General features: G+C 42.0%; 1 protein-coding gene across 1 annotated transcript in view; it reads right to left on the bottom strand.

Moving 5' to 3' along the window:
• The window catches only part of LOC122549488 (arf-GAP with SH3 domain, ANK repeat and PH domain-containing protein 1-like), a 363467-nt gene that overhangs the window by 302637 nt on the left and 36312 nt on the right, over positions 1 to 24518 (bottom strand). The window lies entirely within an intron of this gene.

Below are 24518 nucleotides of genomic sequence, written 5' to 3'. Positions count from 1 at the left end.
TGTTTGGATCTCTGGTACTTTGAAATGCAGAGGAGCACATTTTGCAGGAGAACCCTTAGCAGAAAATACAGTTGCAGCATTAGCACCATAAAATTAAGACATTACTCGGTAAGAGGGGAACCATTATGCCAAAACGGGGTCTGGTGTCAGTGCCTCAAGAGTACTTCTGGACTTCAAGCACAGGTTTAAAATTGCGTAAGACTTGATATGGGCCGCTGAGTATACACATCGTTCAAGGAGCTGCAAATCAATTTTGAATGCCTATAAATTGATATTAGCTGTGATTAAAGCCTCAAACAAATATTATACAGACTTGGCCTGTTCTGCTTGTCTGAAGTTTAAAGTCAACTTTCTCAAGATAACCACAACAAAATATCTGAACTTAGCAACTTTATTACAGTTGGATCCTTGCTTGGTCCAAGAATTGAGAAATAAAAGAGGGATTATACATTTGGGGTCAGCTAACATAGGCCACTGTTGGAATATTGCATGCAATTCTGGTCTCCTTCCTACTGGAAAGAGGTTGTGAAACTTGAAAAGGTTCAGAAAAGATTTACAAAGATGTTGCCAGGGTTGGAGGATCTGAGCTATAGGGAGAGGCTGAACAGGCTCAGGCTGTTTTCCCTGGAGCGTTGGAGGCTGACCTTATAGAGGTTTACAAAATTGAGGGGCATGGACAGAGTAAATAGGCAAAGTCTTTTCCCTGGGGTTGGGGAGTCCAGAACTAGAGGACACAGGTTTAGGGTGAGAGGAGAAAGATATGAGACCTAAGAGGCAACTTTTTCCACAGAGGGTGGTACAGGTATGGAATGAGCTGCCAGAGGATGTGGTGGAGGCTGGTACAATTGCAACATTTAAGAGGAATTTGGGTGGGTATGTGAATAGGAAGGGTTTGGAGGGATATGCGCCGGGTGCTGGCAGGTAGGACTAGATTGGGTGGGGATATCTGGTCGGAATGGACAGGTTGGACCGAAGAGTCTGTTTCCATGCTGTACATCTCTATGACTCTATGACAGACCAGATCAAAAAATTGAAGTTCTAAACTGAAGAGCAAGAGCTTCCAGAAGTTGATTAGGGGAGGATGTTCACAGGTAAAGGGATGGCTGGAAAATGGGAAGCCTTCAAAAATGAGACAAGAGTCCAGAGACAGTATGTTCCTGTTAAGGTAAAGGGCAAGGCTGGTAGTGGTAGGGAATGTTGGATGACTAGAGAAATTGAGGTCTAGAACAAGGAGGAAACATGTCAGGTATAGACAAAGATCAAGTGAATCCTTAGAAAAGTATGAAGGCAGTAGCAGTACACTTGAGGGAATCAGGAGGGCAAAAAGGGGACATGGCAAACAGGGTTAAGGAGAATCCAAAGGGATTCTGCAAATACATTAAGGATCAAAGGGTAACTGGGGAGAGAGCAGGGTCCCTAAAAGATCAGCAAGGCCACCTATGCGTGGAACCTCAAGAGATAGGGGAGATACTAAACAGGAATTTGGCATCAATGTTTACTGTAGAGAAAGATATCGAAGAAAGAATGTGGGAAAAATAAACAGCTACATCTTGCAAAGTGCCTATATCACAGTGGTGGTGGTGCGGGGCATCTTAAAATGTGCAGGGGTGAATAAATCCCCAGGAGTTGATTAGGTGCACCCAAGAACTCTGTGGGAAACTAGGCAGTGATTGCTGGACCATTTGCTGAGATTTTTGTATCACTGATAGCCAGAGGTGTGGAAGACTGAAAGTTGGCTATCATGGTGTCACTATGTAAGAAATTTTAAAAAAGTGTAGGGAAAAGCAGGGACCTATATACTGGTGAGCCTGATATGGATGGTAATCCTAAGGGACAGGATTTACATGTGTTTGGAAAGGGAAGAACTGATTAGGGATGGTCAACATGGCTGTATGTGGGGGAAAAGTCACGTCTCACTAACTTGATTGAGTTTTTTGAAGTAGAAAGGCAATTCAGGAGGTCAAGCAGTGGACATTATCTATATGGACTTCAGTAAGACATGTGACAAGGTTCCTCATGGGAAACTGGTTAGCAAGGTTAGATCTCATGGAATACAAGGAGAACTAGCCATTTGGATACAGAACTGGCTCAAAAGGTAGAAGACAGAGGGTGGTGGTGAAGGGTTGTTTTTCAGACTGGACACCCGAGACCAGTGAAGTGCCACAAGCATCGGTGCTGGGTCCACTACTTTTCATCATTTATATAAGTGATTTTGATGTGAACACAGGAGGTATAGGTAGTAAGTTTGCACATGACAAAATTGGAGGTGTACTGAACAGCAAAGGTGGTTATCTCAGAGCACAATGGGATCTTGATCAGTTGGGCTGGGGAGTGGCAGATGTAGTTTAATTTGGATAAATACGAGGCACTACATTTTGAAAGGCAAATCAATTGTACAATTAATGGTCATGTCCTGGGGAATGCTGCTGACAAAGAGACCTTGGAGTGGCAGGTTTATAGTTTCTTGAAAGTGGAGTCGCAGGTAGATAGGATAGTGAAAGTGGTGTTTAGTATACTTGTCTTTATTGGTCAGAACAATGAGTATAGGAGGTAAGTGGTCATGTTGCAGCTGCATGGAACATTAGTTAGGCCACTTTTGGATTACTGCGTGCACTTCTGGTGTCCCTGCTACAGCAAAGGTAATGTGAAACTTGAAAAGCTTCAGAAAAGATTACAAGGATGTTGCCAGGGTTCAAGGGTTTGCGCTATAGGGAGAGGATGAATAGATGGTCTATTTTCTCTGGAACAGAGGCTGAGGGGTGACCGAATAGATGTTGATAAAATCATGAGCATGAATATGTAAATAGCCAAGGCCTCATCCCTGGAGTGGGGGAGTCCAAAACTAAGGGGAATATGCTTGAGGGTGGAAAGATTTACATGGAACCTAAGGGACAATGTTTTCATGCAGAGGATGGTGTGTGTATGCAATGAGCTACCAGAGGAAGTGGAAATGGAGGAGGCTGATATAATAAGATTTAAAAGGCATCCAGATGGGCATATGAATAGGAAAGGTTGAGAGGAATATGTGCCAAATGCTGGCAACTGGAACTAGAATCATTTAGGTTATCTGGTCAGCATGGACAAGTTGCAAAGGGTCTGTTTCCATGCTGTGGAACTCAATTACGACTATTATTCCAGACAATGTCCAACCTTTAAAAAAAAACCTAGCAAAACCCGTTACAAAATAAATGAGGGGTCCAGGAAGAATGCTACTGATAGACACTAGATTATTATTCCATCTGCACATGTTCAGAATGCCAGGTATGGTCAACAACTCCCTTCAATTGTTTGATACATTTGTCGAGCAAAAGCTTTAATGGAGCTTTTAAAAAAGAGAAAAAAAATGCAGTCATATGGATGTATTTCAATGTGAAATGTCTAAGTTTGATCTTTTACTTTGTTCAAAACCACCTTTCAACAAAAAAAAATTAGAAGATGGTGACTAAAAGATTGTTGATTTGCTGTGACATATTTTTTGTACTTTCTCTGAAGAGTGGCTTTTATAAATCCTTCCTGGTTTTGCAGCAGTAGCTGAATCCCCTATTTTGACTGTTGACATTTCCTACTGCTTCAGTTCAGATTAAACTCGTGTTACATCTTTAGCACAGTTCTGATGAAAATGCCCCCACAGACTTTTCCTGACCTGCTGGCTATTTTCAGGCTTTTCTGTTGCTAATAAAGCAAATCAAGTGAGAGAAAAAGCTACTTCTGAACTAGTTATGACATTTCAAAAGTCAAATTGTGCACCAAGTAGAAGCACAGGAAAGTAAATAGTGATGCCTGAGAGTATTAACAGAGGTAGCACTGTGAGGGTGGCACAGTGGTTAGCACTGCTACCTCAGCGCCAGGGACATGGATTCAATTCCTGCCTCGGACGTCTGTGCGGAGTTTGCACATTCTCCCTGTGTCTGTATGGGTTTCCTCCCACAATCCAAAGACGTGCAGGCCAGGTGAATCGGCCATGCTAACTTGTCCATAGTGTTAGGTGCACTAATCAGGGGTAAATATAAGGTCTGGGCGGGTTGCTCTTCGGATGTTCGGTGTGGACTTGTTGGACCGAATAGCCAGTTTGCACACTGTAGGATATCTAATCTAATAACAGTAAGAAAGACAAGTGCATTTCTTCATCCTCAAAATGATTACCATCTCCAGATCAGCTCTCTTTGCCTCCTTCCCAGCTAAATTCACTGCCCTGTTTTCCTTTCCATATTCACGTTTCCCTTTTAACCTTACATATTGAGGTATTGGAACACAAGAAAATTTCACTCAATCAGGGACAGCCAGCATAGATTCATGAAAGGTTGGTCATGCTCAACAAACCTCAATTTTCTTTTTTTAAATTGAGATGTGGCTATATCAAATACCTTCTGGATATCCATAAAGTCCCACATTAGAGACTTTAGTAAAGCAGATGCCCACAGAATCGAGGGCAGAATACTGACATGGTTGGCAAAATGACTGAGTGGATAGGACAGAAATCAGAGATAATAGGTAAGAACGGATTCTCAGGAAGTGACCAGTGGTGCCCACACAGATCTGTATTAAGACCTCAATTATCCACTTAATAATGTCCTGAATAATGGCATAGAGTCATATACAGTCAGAATCATACAGCATGAAAACAGACCTGTCAGTCCAACTGGTCTGCACCAACCTGACATCCCAATCTGGCAGTCTCATTTTCCAACATTCAGTTCATATCTCTAAACCCTTCCTGTTCATATTCCCATCCAGATGCCTTTTAAAAATGGTTGTAATTGTACCAGCCTTCACTGCTTTCTCTGGCAGTTGGTATCATTCACACACCACCCTGTATGAAACATCACTCCTCAGGTCCTTTTCATATCTTCCCCCTCTCACCTTAGACCTATGGAATCACCTATCTTTGGAAAAAAGACCTTATCCATTTATCCTATCCATGCCCCACATGATTTTATAAATCTCTATGGGATTACCCCTCAGCCTCCAATCCTCCAGGAAAAACAGCCCCAGGTTATTCAACCTCCAGTTCCAACAATATCTTGCAACTCTTCTGCACCCTCTTGAGTTTAACATCCTTCCAAAGCAGGGTGACCAAAATTATGAAGTATTCTACAAATGGCCTCATCAATTCCTGTAAAGCTGCAACATGACATCCCAATTCCAGTTTGCAATGTTCTCACTCTCAGTATCAATGCTGTCAAATAAAATGCAGCTAGGCCTGCATGCAATTCATGGAATGACTAGTGACAGCAGATTCGCCAGCGTAATTAGATGAACACGATACTACTCAACAAAGTATCAAGAATTACAAGTGTTTTCAAGGCTAGTAGGAGATTACCAGCAACATAATCATTCCTTCTTCTCTAACTATTCTACTCTGGTAATCAAGAGTTATGAAGCAAACATGCAGAAACAATCTCCAGAAAGAGAGAACAGCAAGTCTCAGTCGGAGAGGAGATGCCACAACAAATGTATATTTTGTGAACAGTTGAACAAAGATAAATCTGAATGTTATCACGTCACAACAAAAAAAATGTATACAAGTGGATATGAAATTAAGCATCTTTAAGACTCACTCCAACCAAAACAATGTCTTAATGAAAGCTTTGTTACTATTTGATTTTAGTCTAAAGAATTTAAGATTGTGAAGTTCAAGTTATGATATTCTACCATGTGAGAGGTAAAACAGGATCTGACCGAAGTGGACAACGAGCAGCCACGTGCTGGAAAATCTACATTAGCAAAAGGAGTGGAAATGCAAAGCCAACACATTCCTTTGAAAGACAAGTGGGACCAACAAATCGAGATCTGGATGCCAAGAAATTTATAGGATTACAGAAGGGAAATAGAAGAAAAAATGAGAGGTACAGAGGGCTCAAAACACTGGAAGCCCAGGAATGTGCAGGGGTTACATTCAAAAATGGAACTGGTAAGTGAAGAAGGAACATTGACAAACAGTGGCAGGTAAAATAAAGAAAAATCAAAGGCATTTTAAGTATATTATGGAAACAGTAAGGCTGATTGGGGATTAGTAGCAAACTGTGAGGAACCAGAAGACAGGTGAGGTTTTAAATGAATACTTGAAATCAGAATTCATGAGTGAAGAATGCTGTATGGTCATCAAGAGGACAATGATACGCTTGCACAAATTACAATTAGAGGGAGAAGATATTAGCCGTTTAGTGGCCTTAAAATTGGATTAGCCCCTGGACCCAGTTGAGGGAGGGAAGAGGAGATTGCACGACCCCTGACATGAATATTCAGATTTTCTCTGGACCAAGGAGAAATGCCAAAGGACAGTTAATATGGTACCTTATTAGAATGGGGTGGTATGAATGAATCAAGGAACTACAAGCTAAATGAGTGGTTGACAAACCTTTGGAAAAGAATGAGGTACACAATCTCCAGTTGAGGGGGACAAAAATAGTCAGCATGGCATTGTCAGAAGGAGATCATGTCTGACAGTTTTGGTTGATTTTTTAAAGAGGTGATGAGGTGTGCGGATGATGCTTATGTAAACTGTTCATTCCAGTTTACATCTGACAAGGTCACCCTCCTGAGCAGTCTCATAAGCAACAGTCCATGGGATCAAGGGAAGCTTTTCAAATTGAATCCAAATTTAGCAGTGTGACAGGAGGCAGAGGGTGATGATTGAAGGCTTGTTTTGTGACTGGAAGCCTGTACAAGCTGCAGACCTGTGTTCAGTGCTAGGTCCCTTGCTGTATGTTGTGTTTATCAATGATAAAGACAGGAATGTAGGAGTTCCGAACACTAGGTTTGCAGATGGTAAGATGATTGGCGGTGTGGCAAATAGCCTTAGACTATGGGACTATACAGACAGGCTGGTCAGAAAGGATTTTTTTCAAAAAAAGTGGCAAATGGAATTGCAGAAAAAAGGGGTGGTGTTGCATTTTGGGAGGACTACCACCACATGGGAGAACCTGAGGACGTCATAGAGATGCACAGCATGGAAACAGATCCTTCGGTCCAACCTGTCCATGCTGACTAGATATCCCAACCCAATCTAGTCCCACCTGCCAGCACCTGGCCCATATGCCTCCAAACCCTTCCTACTCATATACCCATCCAAATGCCTTTTAAATGTTGCAATTGTACCAGCCTCCACCACTTTCTCTGGCAGCTCATTCCATACCCGTACCACCCTATGTGTGAAAAGGTTGCCCCGTAGGTGTCTTTTATATCTTTCCCCCATCACCCTAAACCTATGCCCTCTAGTTCAGGACTTCCCCACCCCAGGGAAAAGACTCGTCGTCTGTTTACCCTATCCATACTCAATTTTGGAAACCTCTAAGGTCACCCCTCAGCCTCCAATCTCGATACAAAAATATTCTACATCCCTTACTCGCGATACCAAGGAATAACCTGCAATATATTGGCTTCGGTAGAAGGAAATATCCTAGACTATTGGTCTGAGTTAGTCACAACGAATGCACATAAATATTTTAGTATTTTCATCTGGATACTATCTAGTCACATTTAGCTTTGGTTTTGTCGTGTAGAGGTGAACCTTAGTGTGCATGCCCACAAACCCTAGACGCCAGCAGGATAGCTGCGCAGGGTGGTTAAGCAAGCATATGGAATATTTACTTTTCTTAGCCAAGGCACTGAATACAAGAGCAGGTTGGTTTTGACGCAACTGTACAAGACTGAGTTAGACCATAGCCAGAGAATTTTTGCAGTTCTGGTCACTGCAACAAAGGAATAATGCGATTGTACTGAAAGTGGTGCAGAGACAATTCATCAGGATCACCAGCCCAGAGCATTTCAGTTATGAAGGAAAACTAGGTAAGCTCGGCTAATTTCCCTTATCAAAGAAGGATGGAAGTAGAGTGCCTGATTGAAGTCTACAAAATATTGAGGGGCAGAGATAGGAATAAACTTTTCTACTTTGCAGAGAGATCAATAACCAGGGACCATTGGTTTCAGGTAAGGGACGAGACACATGCAACAGATGTAAAAGAGATCTGTTTCGCCCAGAGGGCAGTGGACATCTGCAATTTTGTGACTGACATCAGGTCATGGAGATGTACAGCACAGTAAAAGACCCTTCAGTCCAACTCGCCCATGCTAACCAGATATACTAACCCAATCAAGTCCCAGTTGTGAGTGTGAAACTATCTGCAAGGCAGCGTCCTGTCTCCCTATGCAGAAGAGACCACACTGGATGCAGTAGATGACATCAGTAGAGGTGCAAATAAATTTCTGACAGATGGGGATGGATCCCTTGGGTCCTTGGTCAGAGGGGAGGGGAGTGGGATGGGTGCAGGTTTTACACTTCCTGCGGTGCCAGGAGTGGGATATGGACCTGACGAGGGAGTCGCAGAGGGAATGATCTTTTCAGAACGCTGATAGGGGTGGGGAGGGAAATATATCTCCAGTGGTGGTGCAAGTGGCAGATGATTCATTGTATGCGAAGGTTGATGGAGTGGAAGGTGAGGATCAGAGGGGTTCTGTGCCTGCTGCGTTGGGAGAGGTGGGGTTCAAGGGCGGTGGTGTATGAAGTGGAGGAGATGCGCTAGAAGGCATGGTCAACCAGGAAGGAGGCAGCTATCTGGGACCTGGAAGTGGATTTGGTCATCCTGGGAACAGATGCGGTGGAGGAATTGGGAAAAAGGGCTGGCATTTTAACAGGATGTAAAGTGGGAGGTGGTGTAGTCTAGGTAGCTGTGGGAGTTGGTGGGCTTGTAGTACATGTCTGTGGTTAGTCAGTTGCCAGAGATGATGGAGAGGTCCAGGAAGGGGAGGGAGGTTTCCAAGATGGTCCAGGTGAATTCAAGGTCTGGGTGGAAGGTGATGGTAAAGTTGATGAATTGTTCAATGCCCGCGTGGGAGCACGAGGCGACGCTGACACAGTCATCAATGTAGCAGTGGTGCCGGTGTAACTACGGAAGGATTGACTGTTCCACATATCGGACAAACAGGCAGGCATAGCTGGACCCCATACAGGTGCCCATGGCTACCCCTTTGGTTTGGAGGAAGTGGGAGGATTGGAAGGAGAAGGATTGGAAGGAGAAGTTGAGGGTGAGGACCAGTTCAGCCAGGCGGATGAGCGTGTCCATGGAAGGGTACTAGTTGGGACGGCGTGAGGGGAAGAAACAGAGGGCTTGGAGACCTTCATCATGACGAATTGATGTGTACAGCAGTGTAGAGATCAGCACGCCACATTACTACTGCCCCCTCCACCCCGTAGAGCCGCAACATGATCTCCCAACTCCTGAACTCAATGCTCTGACCAATAAAGGAAAGCATACCAAACACCGCCTTCACTATCCTATCTACCTGCAACTCTACTTCCAAGGAACTATGAACCTGCATTCCAAGGGCTCTTTGTTTAGCAACAATCCCTAGGACCTTACTATTAAGTGCACAAGTTCTGCTCTGGTTTGCTTTTCCAAAATGCAGCACCTCACATTTATCTGAATTAAACTCCATCTGCCACTCCTCAACCCATTAGCCCATCTGGTCAAGACCCCGTTGTAGTCGGAGGTAACCTTCCTCACTGTCCACTACACCTCCAATTCTGCATCTTACTAACTGTACCTCCTATGTTCACATCCTAATCATTCATATAAACAACAAAAAGCAGTGGACCCAGCAACAATCCTTGTGGCACACCACAAGTCACAGGCCTCCAATCTGAAAAGCAACCCTCCACCACCACCCTCTGTCTTCTACCTTCAAGCCAGTTCTGCACCAAATGGCTAATTAGTCAGAGTCATAGAGATGTACAGCATGAAAACAGATCTTTCGGTCCAACCCGTCCATGCCGACCAGATATCCCAACCCAATCTAGTCCCACCTGCCAGCACCTGGCCATTATCCCTCCAAACCCTTCCTATTCATATACCCATCCAAATGCCTCTTACATGTTGCAATTGTACAAGCCTTCACATCCTGTGGCAGCTCATTCCATACACATACCACCTTATGTGTAAAAACGTTGCCCCTCAGGTCTCTTTTATATCTTTCCCTTCTCACCCTAAACCTATGCCCTCTAGTTCTGGACTTCCCGACCCCAGGGAAAAGACTTTACCTATTTAGCCTATCCATGCCTCTCAATTTTGTAAACCTCTATAAGGTCACCCATCAGCCTCAGACGCTCCAGGGAAAGCAGCCCCAGCCTGTTCAGCCTCTCCCTGTAGCTTAGATCCTCCAACCCTGGCAACATCCTTGTAAATCTTTGCTGAACCCTTTCAAGTTACACAACATCTTTCTGATAGGAAGGAGACCAGAATTGCACGCAATATGCCAACAGTGGCCTAACCAATGTCCTGTGCAGCCGCAACAGGACCTCCCAACTCCTGTACTCAATACTCTGACCAATAAAGGAAAGCATACCAAACGCTTTCTTCACTATCCTATCTATGATTCCACTTTCAAGGAGCTATGAACTTGTACTCCAAGGTCTCTTTGTTCAGCAACACTCCCTACGACCTTACCATTAAGTGTATACGTCCTGCTAAGATTTGCTTTCCCAAAATGCAGCACCTTGCATTTATCTGAATTAAACTCCATCTGCCACTTCTCAGCCCATGGGCCCATCTGGTCCAGATCCTGTTGTAATCGGAGGTAACCCTCTTCGCTGTACACGACACCTCCAATTTTGCTGACATCTGCAAACTCACTAACTGTACCTCTTATGCTCGCATCCAAATCATTTATGTAAATGACAAAAAGTAGAGGTCCCAACACAGATCCCTGCGCCACTCCACTGGTCACAGGCCTCCAGTCTGAAAAACAACCCTGCACCACCACCCTCTCTCTTCTACCTTTGAGCCAGTTCTGTATCCAAATGGCTAGTTCTCCCTGTACTCCATGAGATCTAACCTTGCTAAGTCTCCCATGGGGAACCTTGTCGAACGCCGTACTGAAGTCCACAAAGATCACATCTACTGCTTTGCCCTCAATCTTCTTTGTTACTTCAAAAACTCAATCAAGTTTGTGAGACATGATTTCCCACGCACAAAGCCATGACTATCCCTAATCAGTCCTTGCCTTTCCAAATACATGTACATCCTGTCCCTCAGGATTCCCTCCAACAACTTGCCCTCCACCGAGGTCAGGCTCTCCAGTCTATAGTTCCCTCGCTTGTCTTTACCACCCTTAAACAGTGGCACCACATTTGCCAACCTCCAGTCTTCCAGCACCTCACCTGTGACTTTGATGATACAAATATCTTAGCAAAAGGCCCAGCAATCACTTCTCTCGCTTCCCACAGAGTTCTCGGGTACACCTGATCAGGTCTTGGGGATTTATCCACCTTTAATCGTTTCAAGACATCCAGCACTTCCTCCTGTGTAATCTGGACATTTTGCAAGATGTCACCACCCATTTCCCTACAGTCTACATCTTCCATATCCTTTTCCACAGTAAATACGGATGCAAAATATTCATTTAGTATCGCCCCCATTTTCTGTGGCTCCACACAAAGCCCACCTTGCTGATCTTTGAGGGGCCCTATTCTCTCCCTAGTTACCCTTTTGTCCTTAATATATTTGTAAAAACCCTTTGGATTCTCCTTAATTCTGTCAAAGCTATCTCATGTCCCCGTTTTACCCTCCTGATTTGCCTCTTAAGTATACTCCTACTTTCTTTATACTCTAAGGATTCACTCGATCTATCCCGTCTATACCTGACATATGCTTCCTTCCTTTTCTTAACCAAACCATCAATTTCTTTAATCATCCAGCATTCCCTTTCACCCTGACAGGAATATACTTTCTCTGGATTCTTGTTATCTCATTTCTGAAGGCTTCCCATTTTCCAGTCTGCCTCCAAACAGCTCTCGAAAGTTCTTGCCTAATACCATCAAAATTGGCCTTTCTCCAATTTAGAATTTCACCTTTTAGATCTGGTCTATCCTTTTCCATCACTATTTTAAAACGAATAGAATTATGGTCGCTGGCCCCAAAGTGCTCCTCCACTGACACCTCAGTCACCTGCCCTGCCTTATTTCCCAAGAGAAGATCAAGTTTTGCACCTTCTCTAGTAGGTACGTCCACATACTGAATCAGAAAATTGTCTTGTACGCATTTAACAAGTTCCTCTCCATCGAAACCTTTAACACTATGGCAGTCCCAGTCGATGTTTGGAAAGTTAAAATCCCCGACCATAACTACCCTATTATTCTTACAGATAGCTGAGATCTCCTTACATGTTTGTTTCTCAATTTCCCTCTGACTATTCGGGGGTCTATAATACAATCTCAATAAAGTGATCATCCCGTTCTTATTTCTCAGTTCCACTCAAATAACTTCCCTGGATGTATTTCTGAGAATATCCTCCCTCAGCACAGCTGTAATGCTATCCATTATCAAAAATGCCACTCCCCCTCCTCTCTTGCCTCGCTTTCTCTTCCTGTCGCATTTGTATCCTGGAACATTAAGCTGCCAGTCCTGCCCATCCCTGAGCCACATTTCTGTAATTGCTATGATATCCCAGTCCCATGTTCCTAACCATGCCCTGAGTTCATCTGCCTTCCCTGTTAGGCCCCTTGTATTGAAATAAATGCATTTTAATTTATTAGTCCTACCTTGTCCCTGCCTGCCCTGACTATTTGACTCACTTCTGTTCCCAGCTATTTAGGTGCAATCCGTTCTTCTTGTACAGGTCACTTTTACCCAAACAGAGCTTCCAATGATCCAAAAATGTGAATCCTTCTCCCATAAACCAGCTCCTCAGCCATGCATTCATCTGCTCTATCCTCCTATTCCTGCCCTCACTAGCTCGTAGCACTGGGAGTAATCCAGATATTACTACCCTTGAGGACCTCCTTTTTAAAATTTCTGCCTAACTCTCTGTAATCTCCCTTCAGAGTCTCAACCTTTTCCCTTCCAATGGTCGTTGGTTCCAATGTGGACAATGACCTCCTGCTGGCCCCTCTTCCCCCATGAGAACATTCAGCACCCTCTGAGACACCCTTGACCCTGGCACCAGGGAAACAACACACCATTCTGCTTTTTCTCTGCTGGCCACAGAAACATCTGTCTGTACCTTGGACTACAGAATCCCCTAACACAATTGATCTCATGGGAGCCGACGTACCCCTCATTGCATTAGAGCCAGCCTCAATACCAGAAACTTGGCTGTTCATGCCATGTTCCCCTGAGAATCCATCACCTCCTACATTTTCCAAAACAGCACATGTTTGAAATAGGTATATCCACAAAAGACTCCTGCACTAGCTGCCTACCTCTCTTACCCTCCCTGGAGTTAACCCATCTATGTAACTGTATCTGAGATTTTCCCCTCTTCCTCTAACTGCCATCCATCACATACTGTTGCAAATTCCTCATCGCTTCTGTCTCTCCAACTGATCCACTTGATCTGATAAGATTCGTATCCAACAGTATTTATTGCAGATATAATCCGCAGTAACCCTTAAACTCTTTAAACTCCCACATCTGACAAGAAGTACATATCACTGCAACGGCCATTTTTGCTCCTTTACAATCTACAGACCCAGAAAATAACACTGTCTTAGAACTCTACAAGCACTGCCCCAGGTTAAATTTATAGCTATGGCTTATATTTTAAGTTTAATCAAGAGACTTATCTCCAAAAACATATAATTAAGAAAGAATCCACTATACTCACTACTGCAGTCTCTCTCTTGGACAGACTTAAAACAACAATTAACTTATCTGATTCTGTGCTGTGAACTTCACCCAACAGTTTCTCGAAGGTTAGTTGTTAATTTCACTGTTTGTTAATTTTCCCAGATGCATTCCGATGTCCAGCGATACACTAATTCAAACAAAGGCGGTAACTGTGCAGGTTCTCTCTCTCTCCTGTACTGTTCTCGCCATGTGCTTCTTTTGTCTGCTCTTCTCCCTTTTAAACTGTTGTTTTGACTTTTTTTTCCCCAAAGTTCCAAAACAATGCAAAGCATATGAAACAGTAATTGCCGCTCCTGGAATCCGAGGAAATCACCTCCAACACCTAAAATACCTCAAACAAAAAAGGAGCAACTCTTACAGCCAGAAATGTTTCCCATCCTCCATCTTGGATTACCTCTCCCTGTATTCCATTAGATCTAACTTTACAAACCAGTCTCCCATGGGGAACCTTGTGGAACACTTTACTGAAGTCCACATAGATCATGTCCACTACTCTGCCCTCAATCCTCTTTGTTACTTCTTCAAAAACTCAGTCAAATTTGAGAGACATGATTTCCCATGCGCAAAGCCATGCTGACTATCCCTAATCCATCCTTGCTTTTCCAAATACATAAAATTATGAGGGGCATGGATAGGATAAATAGACAAAGTCTTTTCTCTGGGGTGGGGGAGTCCAGAACTAGAGGGCATAGGTTTAGGGTGAGAGGGGAAAGATATAAAACAGACCTAAGGACAACTTTTTCACACAGAAGATGATACGTGTATGGAATGGGCTGCCAGAGGAAATGGTAGAGGCTAGTACAATTACAGCAATAAAAAGGCATCTGGGTGGGTATATGAATAGGAAGGGTTTGGAGGGATATGGGCCGGGTGCTGGCAGGTGGGATTAGATGGAGTTGGGATATCTGGTCATCATGGACAAGTTGGACCGAAGGGTGCTGTACACCTCTATGTCTATGTAAATCTCGTCCCTCAGGATTCCTTCCTACAGTTCGAAGAGATAGGAATAAAATATTTAAGTAGTATTTCGATTAATACACTGAAGTGCCAAAGCATAATAGGCATGTTCTGAAAAAGTGGACAAGAGTTGGTGCTTGACGAACAGCATGGACATAATAGGCCAAAGGGTTCCTTTCTGTGTTGTACAACTATGAATCAAAAAAAAAACTACTAGTCCAAATAGGTACAAGTACTGAAAAGATGCAGAAAATCATGCTGGCTTACTGTAAAAAAAAAAATTCAGATATGACCTTGAAATTGAATAGCAAGAGGGTTGAACAAGCAAAATACATGCTGCCTTATAGACCAAAATCTCTTTCCATGAAGCAGCATTGCCTTATTTTGAGACCAGATTTTCAGAGAGCAAGAATTTGAGAAAGATAACATTTAAAATTTACACTTTGACAACCAAAAATACTCAATTGTAACCTCAATTTTTCCTAATTCATAATCTTTAAAATGTGCAATAACTCAGATGCATGCTTGATTTTATGTTGAATTCATCTAAATGCAGCTTTGACAATCACCAAAAAATCAAAAGGGCAAAATAACATCAGTCATCTACAATCAAATGTGATCTGCACTGGTAATGGTTCCTACCAAATATGTGTTAACTGTAGACATCAAGCCAGCCAGTGGAACATTAAAAACACACATATGCAGTACCAGATGAAACACGAAAATGAAACTGAAAAATACTAGTGAGGAACAATTTAAATTTAGTCAATTATTTTACAAATGAATCCATAATTCCAAACAACCAACTTACTGGCCCAGATTTTCCTCAAGACTTGCACGGTTTTACAACAAACAGCCATTATGGTGTAATGAATTTAAGTAGCGGGAAAAGTTTATGAATTTCCTCAAAATACTGCATCGTTCTACTGAGACCAACCAACTATTTAAATTATATCAGTCCAACCTGATTAAAATCAATGGTGATCATTCATTCATTGGATTAATTAAAGTTTGATTGCTGCCAATTGGACTGTTATAAGAATGCACTGATGGACTATTTGGTACAGAAATGAATGGGGAAGCAGGGTGGGAGAATAGGATCATTTTGATTTAAATGCTGATTTCAATAAACAGATAATTAATTAGTTAAAAATCATAAAATATGCAGTTGTTGGTTCATTGAATTGCATTAAAGGAATTGCTCATCCAGGACTTTTGTTTCTACACTTTTGAACTTAAAAGTAAAGCTCATGGACACTGTTCCCTACCATTTCCTGTTGAGGTACAGCACAGGGTTAGATAGAGTAAAGCTCCCGCTACGCTTTGAAACTGAAAGTAAATGGGAAGTAAAGCTAGGACGTTTGTTTCTAAACTGACCAGGGCTAAGGATATTATCATTACGAGACTTTGATAAAAAAAAACCATTAGCACCTTCTGCTTAAATTCCTAACCATTTCACAGTGTTGCATTTTTCAAAAAAACATAGCCTCTTAATTTTATGCTTAACATTCTACTACAGCAATATGCCCTGTTAACAAAGTTGGTGAGTTGGATTAAAATCCATGATTTCAAAAAGGCAGCATGGGTCGTTATGGTGCAGTGGGGTAGTGTCTCTGCTTCTGTGCTTGGGGGCTCAGGTTCAAGATCCCAGTTCCAGAGCTAGGTCATATCATCTCCAAATAGGGGGATTAGGAAATGTCTATGCAGGATCCTAGAATCCATTGTACCTTTGCACAGACCAATAGTCTGCTGCTGATCTGAATATCATGCATGTGTTTTCATTAACTGGTTTTCCAAAGTTTTCACAGCTAGGATCCAGAAAATCGCAAAGAAGAAATACTCCGCATCAGCTTTCTCTGTAAAAGACACTAACAGTATTCCAAAGATATCAAATAATCACAAAGCAAATGAGGAGAGGAAATAAATAATAACTATCACTCGAAAAAAAACTTTCAGAAACTAATGCAGTTAAAAATCTACAAGTCCTCCAGCCCTGATGAGATGCATCCTCTGATATTAAATAAAGTAGCTACAGAGATAGTGGATGCACAGGTAGTAATTTTCAAAAGAAAATATAACAGTACAGCACAAGAATAGGCTTTCAGCCCACCATTTCTACAGTGAACATGATACCATTCAAAGCTAATCCCATCTGCCTCTTCATGGTCCCTATTTTATATTCCCTGCCTATTCATGCATCTAAGTGTTTCTTAAACAATATCGTATTTGCTTCTACCAACTCCCTTTCATCACATTTCAGGGACTTAACACCTTCTGTGCATAAACATTTGCCCTCACTTTAAGCCTTTGCCCCCTAGCCTCCAAAACTCTAATGAAAACAATCCACGTTTGTCCATCTGGTCCTCACACTTAAGACACACCAATCCAGACAACATCCTGGCAAAACTCTTGTACACTCTCTCCAAAATTGCACAAATGTGGCCCTAATAAAGTCTTACACAGTTGCTACATGATTTGCCAACTTGAATATTCAATGCCCTGACTGATGAAGGCAAGCATACCATATGCCTTCTTTATTACTTTATCCACTTTTGTTGTCACTTTCAGGTAGTTATGGTTCTGCACCCCATGATCCCTCTGTATATCAATGCTCCTAAGTTTAATAATAATGGCACACGTATGTATATTTAAAAGTGAGAGAATTGGTTTCTATGCCCAAAGGAAGTCAACATCTTACACTTGCTCAAAAAACACACAATGTGACAGCACAAGTGAATAATTTCAAATCAAACAATATTGTGAAAAGTGTGTCTAGCTCTTTGAATGCAAACAGTTAAACACATTTTCAAAATGATCTATATAGTACCAAATAACTAAATTAGTCTAAATAATAGACTGCTGATAAAACAATTAACTAGAATTGCTAAAGTGAAGTATTGGGTCATTGACGTAACATTGATTTCCAGCTTTTAAAAACATCACTAAGGACAATGACGTTTAAACCACAAGTATCGACAACATTGCAGGACATTGCGAGACATTAACCATAACACTGGAGTCTAAAGGATTCACTTTGAAGGATAGTTAATCACCTCTATTTTCAAAACCACCACAGATCACAACTTTTATAATCACCACCATAAACAATTGCTTATAATGGAGCTTCAGGGCTTTTGTGGTGCAGTAGTAATGTCCCAGCCTGTGGGCCAAAATTTTGGCTTCAAGACCCAGCTACTCCAGAGTTGTGTCACAACCTGTCTGAACAAGTGCACAGGTTGATTTTTAAAAATCTGTAACGAACTTCAAGAGGCTGAGCAGCACAGTGGTGGTGCCCCTACCTTTAGGCCAAAAGACCAGGGCTGATGGTGAGTGGTAGTAACCCTCCCAATGAACCAGAAGGCCTGCGTTCATGTTCCAACTGCTCCAAAGGACGACAAACATCCCTGAACAGGCTGATTTGAAAAAATACTATTGAACATAGAGGGCTTTTATGGCACAATGTAGTGCCCCTACCTCCTGGTGAGAAGACCCGAGTTGAAGTCTCACCTACTCCAGAGGCATTTGAATTATCATGAACTTAAGGTGCTTTTGTGGTGCAATGGCAGTGTCTCTACCTCTGGGCAGGCCTGGGTTCACATCCAACTTGCTCCAGAGATATGTTACAATATCTCTGAACAAGCAGTTTAGACAATAAACATAATTGAGCTTCAAGAGGCTTTACAATGATGGTATCTCTAACTGAGCCATAAGTCCAAGGTGAAGTCCAACCTAATCCAGAGAGGTGAGAGATTAAGAATACAAAGAGACCCTTTGGCCCACACTGGTCAGACATCCATCAACTAATCCCATCTTCCAGCACTTGACCTGTACCCTTGTATGCTTGTGGGGTTTCAAACACTCAAAACAATTCCTAAACACCATGAAGGTTCCTGCATCCATGACCCTTTTAGACAGAGTTCAAGAAAAATGTTTTCCTCAAATTCCCTCCAAAACTCCAGCTCCTGCCTTTAGAAGTGTAACCCCTGGCTATTGACACCTCTAAGAGGAGATATTTCTCCCAGTCTCCTCTGATTATGCCAATCAAAACTTCAGATACCTCAATCAGGTCTCTCCTCAGCTTCCTCCTCTCTAACAGAAAATAACCCCACACTATCCAGTCATTCTTCATAGCTAAATTGCTCCAGCCCAAGTAACATGCTTTTGAATGTCTTCTGCACCCTCTCGTATCACAGTCACATCTTTCTTATAAGGTGGCAAGCAAATCCAGCATATAGTAATCCAACCTATGGCATAACTAACATTATGTAAAGTGGCATCATAACCTCCTGGCTTTTTAGTCAAAGCATTGAATACAAAGGCAATATCCCCATCTGGCTTTAATACCTTATCTATCTGCCCTGCTGTCTTCAACAACTATGGACATGCACACCAAATCACTCCAATAACTCAGCATCTCCTAGGGTACTACCAATCAACATACACTTCATCTGTACTGTTAAATCCTTCCAAATACTTAACCTCACTTTTTAAAATTAAATTCTATTTGCCACAGTTCAGCCTATCTGACCAGACTATCAACCTTAGTTGAAGGCTTTCCTCGCTATTTACCGCAGCAATTTGAGTCATCTGAAAACTTGCAGAGCTACTATCTCCGAAAGGACAACACCAAACCATGGTATGCCATTGCACATAGACTTCCAGTCACAAAAAACCATTCGACCATCAACTTCTGCTTCCTGCCATGAAGCTAATTTTGAATCCAAATTGACACATTGCCCTGGATCCCAAGGGCTCTTACCTTCCTAACCAGACTTGTGAAATCATATCCCTCCTTACTGCAGAAATTGACTATTAATATTGCAACACCACCTCATTTACACGCATCCCTTTTTACCTGAAGATTCGATACCCTTGGAGATTGAAAATAAATAAATGCCTTCCAACCTTGTTACAATCCCTTTCACCTTAACTTTACTATATTTGTGCTACCCTCCAGACTGACTGGCTGCTTTTATCTATTACACCTCTGCAAGACTTGATTCCCCCCACTCCCCCTTCTAAACTCCATGGAGTACAAAGGGTCATCAATTGCTTCTCATTTGACAAGCCCATCAGCCCCAGGATTATCCTTGTAAGCCTTCTCTGGACTATTTCCAACATCAGGGTGGTAAAAACAATGACTGCAGATGCTGGAAACCAGATTCTGGATTAGTGGTGCTGGAAGAGCACAGCAGTTCAGGCAGCATCCAAGGAGCTGCTTTTATTCCTGATGAAGGGCTTTTGCCCGAAACGTCGATTTCGCTGCTCCTTGGATGCTGCCTGAACTGCTGTGCTCTTCCAGTACCACTAATCCAGAAATATTTCCAACATAAGCACATCCCTCCTTTGTTACAGGGCCCAAAACCACACACCATATTCCAAATGTGATCTGACCAAAGCAATGTTCATGACTCTATATTCCAACATTCTATTTCCTTTCCTGGCTGTCAACTAAAACTAGAGAATCCTGAACTAGGACTGCCAACCACCTTTGTGCTGCAGTTTTCTGAAGCCTTTCACTGTTTTGAAAATAGTCCACGCCTCTATTCTTCCTACCAGTACATAATCTCACTTTCCCAAACTATATTTCATCTGCCACTTCTTTGCCCACTCTCCTAGTCTATCCAATCCCTGCAGTTTCCCTGCCTCCTCAACATAAGGTGTTCCTCCACTTATCTTTGCATCATCTGTAAACTTACAACAAGGCCCTTAGTTCCTTTGTCCAGTTTGTTAATGTATAACATGAATATTTGTGGTCCCAACACAGACCCCTAGGGAACTCTACCTGTCACTGACTGCTGCACTGAAATCATTCCTTTATCCACTATGGGCTCTTATTTTATTTAACAGCCTGTGTGGCACTTTGTCTTCTGAAAATCCAAACAGATAACATCCACTGGCCCTCATCTAACTTGCTCGTTACCTCCCCAAAGAATTGTAACAGATGCGTAAGGCATGACCTCCCCTTGAAGCAGTGCTGATTCAGCCATGCTCTTCCAAATACTCTGCAATCGCATCCTTAATAATGGACTCAAATTTTTACCAACAACCAAGGTCAGGACAACTGGCCTATGTTTTATGTCTTCTGCCTCCCTTCCTTCCTTCTTTAACATGGAGGTTAGATTAGCTATCTCTAGTCTTCTGGAACACCCTCACTGCCAGTGATTCCTATAGATGATCAAAAATGCCTCTACAATCTCCTCAGTTACGTCCTCCGGAACTCTGGGCTGCAGTCCAACTAATCCAGTTGCTTTAAGCCAACTTTAGATCTTTCAGTTTCCTCAACACCTTCTCCTTAGTGATGGCCACTACACCCACTTCTACCCTAATTCTCTTGAAGTTCTGGCATGCTACTCATGTTTTCCATTACGAAAACAAACGCAACATAACCATTTCTTTCTTCCCAGTTACTACATCTCCAGCCTCGTTTTCCAGTGGTCCCATTATCCACTCTTGCCTTTTAGACATCTTAAAAAATTTGCAAACTCATTATTTGCTCACTCATATTTCATCTTCGCCCTCTTTACTGCTTCAAGTTATCAATCATTTTTGAAATGTTTCCTACTAATCTTCACCATGTGGTATGCTTTTATGCTGTCCGACTTCCCTTGCCAGCCACGGTTGCCTCATCCTCCCATGGCTTAGCATCAGGTCAAATCTAATATATCCAACCATAATTTCAGTTTTCACTGTAGATAAATTCAGTTTATATTCAGATGTATACATACATTCATTTGGTGCAAGATATCAGGTGTATGACATAATGTAAAGAAAGTATCACATTAAGTGCTTCAGTTTCTTCCACAACATAGCACTTCTTACAAACAGGTTTTGCTCCGAGCAATTTGCAGTGCGTCTGCAAGCAAAACTCTCCAAAATTGAGTAATAAAATATTGTGATATGATTTGTCTTAAGATTGCAACTAGTGCACCAGTTAAAATGACTGCTTACAGTATGGAAAAATTCAGGTTTGTACCAATATGCTTTCATGCTGTTAATTCAACACAAAAACCATCAGATTTTTATCTAATTTTATTTCCTCACACATGACTTTCAATGAGCAAAATCTGAGTGTGCATTTGTGTGTGCTTCTTGTAGCATCAGTATAAACAACACAAGTTTCACATCCTCATTAAGACTGTTAAAATATTAAACAATTCTGGACAACAATATTCTGTAATAGGTATTTTCTGTGGTTTTAAGTCAACACACCATAATTCATTACTTTTAAATTGATCTACACAGTCTGCACCATCAACTGAAAAAGCATTGTAAAGTTTCAAATGAAATATTTCACATCTAAGGAGTGTCTTAGAATATCACTTCATGAAGCACCACTAGCACATACTTCCTTTATAGTTTCTGCTTTTAATTACCAGTTTTTTTCATGAAAGGTTCATTGGATCGTGAATGTCTAACCACAAACTACTATCGAGTGCACTCTTACTAGACGCACTAAAAAAAAATTTACCCAAACTTCAGCAAATATTTACTGCCTCAATACATTAAAAGCTATATCTGGCAATCATGGATGAAACTTTTACAACTGTATCATGGTTTCCTGATGCTACCATACATAGTTTACAGAACACGAACGGCCTACACCTGTTTCTAAGATTTGATGACTCTTCAAAGTTTGAGAGAAGATTTGTAGCTCGGGTGCTCGTTGTTGTTGTTCTGCTCGCTGAGCTGGGAATGTGTTGCAGACGTTTCGTCCCCTGTCTAGGTGACATCCTCAGTGCTTGGGAGCCTCCTGCGAGGCTTCACAGGAGGCTCCCAAGCACTGAGGATGTCACCTAGACAGGGGACGAAACGTCTGCAACACAAATTCCCAGCTCAGCGAGCAGAACCACAACATTTGATGACTCTGTATTAGGCTAATGTTCAATTTTGTGGGACAGCGCTCCCAATTTTGGTATAACTCCAGTTCGTAAAGGAGGACTTTGCAGGATCAAAGGATATGTTCTTGTTTCCACTCCTACGTCAATGCCAAGATTTCATTCCTTTTTGATATTGTACCAATTTGCTATAACTGAGTGGCAAGGCCACTTCAGAGAGCATTTAAGAGTCAACCATGTTGTTGTCGATATGGAGTTACATTGAGACCTGATCAAGGACAGCAGGTTTTCTTCCCTAAAAAGATTTAGTAAACCAGATGGGTTTTTATAGCATGGCTTCATGGTTACCATTACTTTTAATTCCAGATCCATTTATGAGTTTAATTTACATCCAGCAACTACTATGATGGGATGTGAAGCATTCAGAGACAGGTAAACTCAGGAGGGATGTTCTTGATAACTGGGGCAGTCAGGAACCAGGGGTCACAGTCTAAATATACAGAATATGCCATTTAGTACGGAGATCTGGAGAAACATCATGAGCCTCAGAGTGTGCTCATCCTGTGGAATTCTCTGCTATAGAAAGGAGTGGTAGATGGAGTTTAATTTAGATATTTGCAAGGTGCTGAATTTTGGAAAGGCAAATCAGGGCGGGATCCATAAACGTAATGGAAATTTCCTGGGGGGGTTGCTGAACAAAGTGCAGGTTCATGGTGCCTTGAATGTGGAGTCATAGGTAGATAGGATAATGAAGGCAGTGTTTAGTATGTTTTCCTTTCCTGGTCAGAGCATTGAGTATAGGAGTTGGAAGGTCGTGTTGCAGCTGTACAGGATATTGGTACAGCCAATTTTGGAATAGTGCATGCAATTCTGGTCTCCCTCCAATCAGAAGGGAATGAGGAAGTGGTGGAGGCTGGTACAATTCCAACATTTAAAAGGCATCTGGATGGGTATACGAATAGGAAAGGCCAACTGCTGGGACTAGATTAGATTAGGATATCTGGTCGGGATGAACAGGTTGGACCAAAGGGTCTGCTTCCATGCTGTACATCCCTATGACTATGAGAAAGGTGTTGAGGTCAAAACATTGAATGTTTCCAAAAGGACTACAGACGTATTCTGAGGGCTAAAGGTAAAGGGTTTAGGAAGAAAGCAGGAAAAGGGTACAGCATAGAATGATCAACCATGATCATACTGAATGGGAGAGCAGCTTCAAGGACCAGGTGGCTCATCCTGTTCATATTTTCTATGTTCCTATTAGTCCGAGCCACCCCTTCCCTACTTAAAACAATACTATATCGCGCTTAATGTAAAATTTCAAGTTTCCAGTTCAACATCTAACAAATATTTCACATTAAGTAAATGTTAAATGTGTCTTCTAGAATGAAGGAATCCCACTCTTCACCATTGGTAGTTGTCATCACAGCCTAGTTAGTTGCCAAATAAGAAGCAAGATGCTTTCTCCCAGAGATAATTATCAGAAGCATTCAAACTATGCCCGCTTAATTGCGTGCATTCAACACCAGTGGAAAAGCACAACCCAAAAACCTGATAGGCTAGTTGACATCCTGCTCAAATTGAGGAATGATGGAAGTCTTACAAGACGAATCTATTTATAAAATATTAAAAAAAAAGTGTGCATTCTTGAAAATGCGTTTGCAAATTTTCCTCGCTAATTTTATAAATTCAAATGACTGATCAAAGGTGCGGCGTAAAGGCCTTGCTTCACCTCAACTCTGAAACAATACTAATTCTCAAAAAGGATGTCAGATAGAGGAAACACCGAGGGGAAACGCAACTGTTTGAAAACGTTACCACAGCTATCAGCTAGAATACCACCTTCGCTAAATAATATAAACAGCATTAGAAGACGAAAAAGTAAATGAAAAAAAAGTAATTTTTAACATTACTACATGATTTATGCCTCACCGTGGCAGAAAATCCATCGAATCGTGCGAATTTAAGTGGACAGTGGAAACATTGACGCTACCGCAAATAGCAGATTAATCAAAAACAACTCGCTCGACCTTTGCCAAGATATTACAACACCAACGCCTGTGGTATTAAATCTGCCCTAGAAAGTTAGCCAAATATATATAAA

This window comes from Chiloscyllium plagiosum, chromosome 4, assembly GCF_004010195.1.
Source record: "Chiloscyllium plagiosum isolate BGI_BamShark_2017 chromosome 4, ASM401019v2, whole genome shotgun sequence".
Taxonomy (NCBI): Eukaryota; Metazoa; Chordata; class Chondrichthyes; order Orectolobiformes; family Hemiscylliidae; genus Chiloscyllium; species Chiloscyllium plagiosum.
This window is presented reverse-complemented; position numbering and strand designations above follow the sequence as displayed.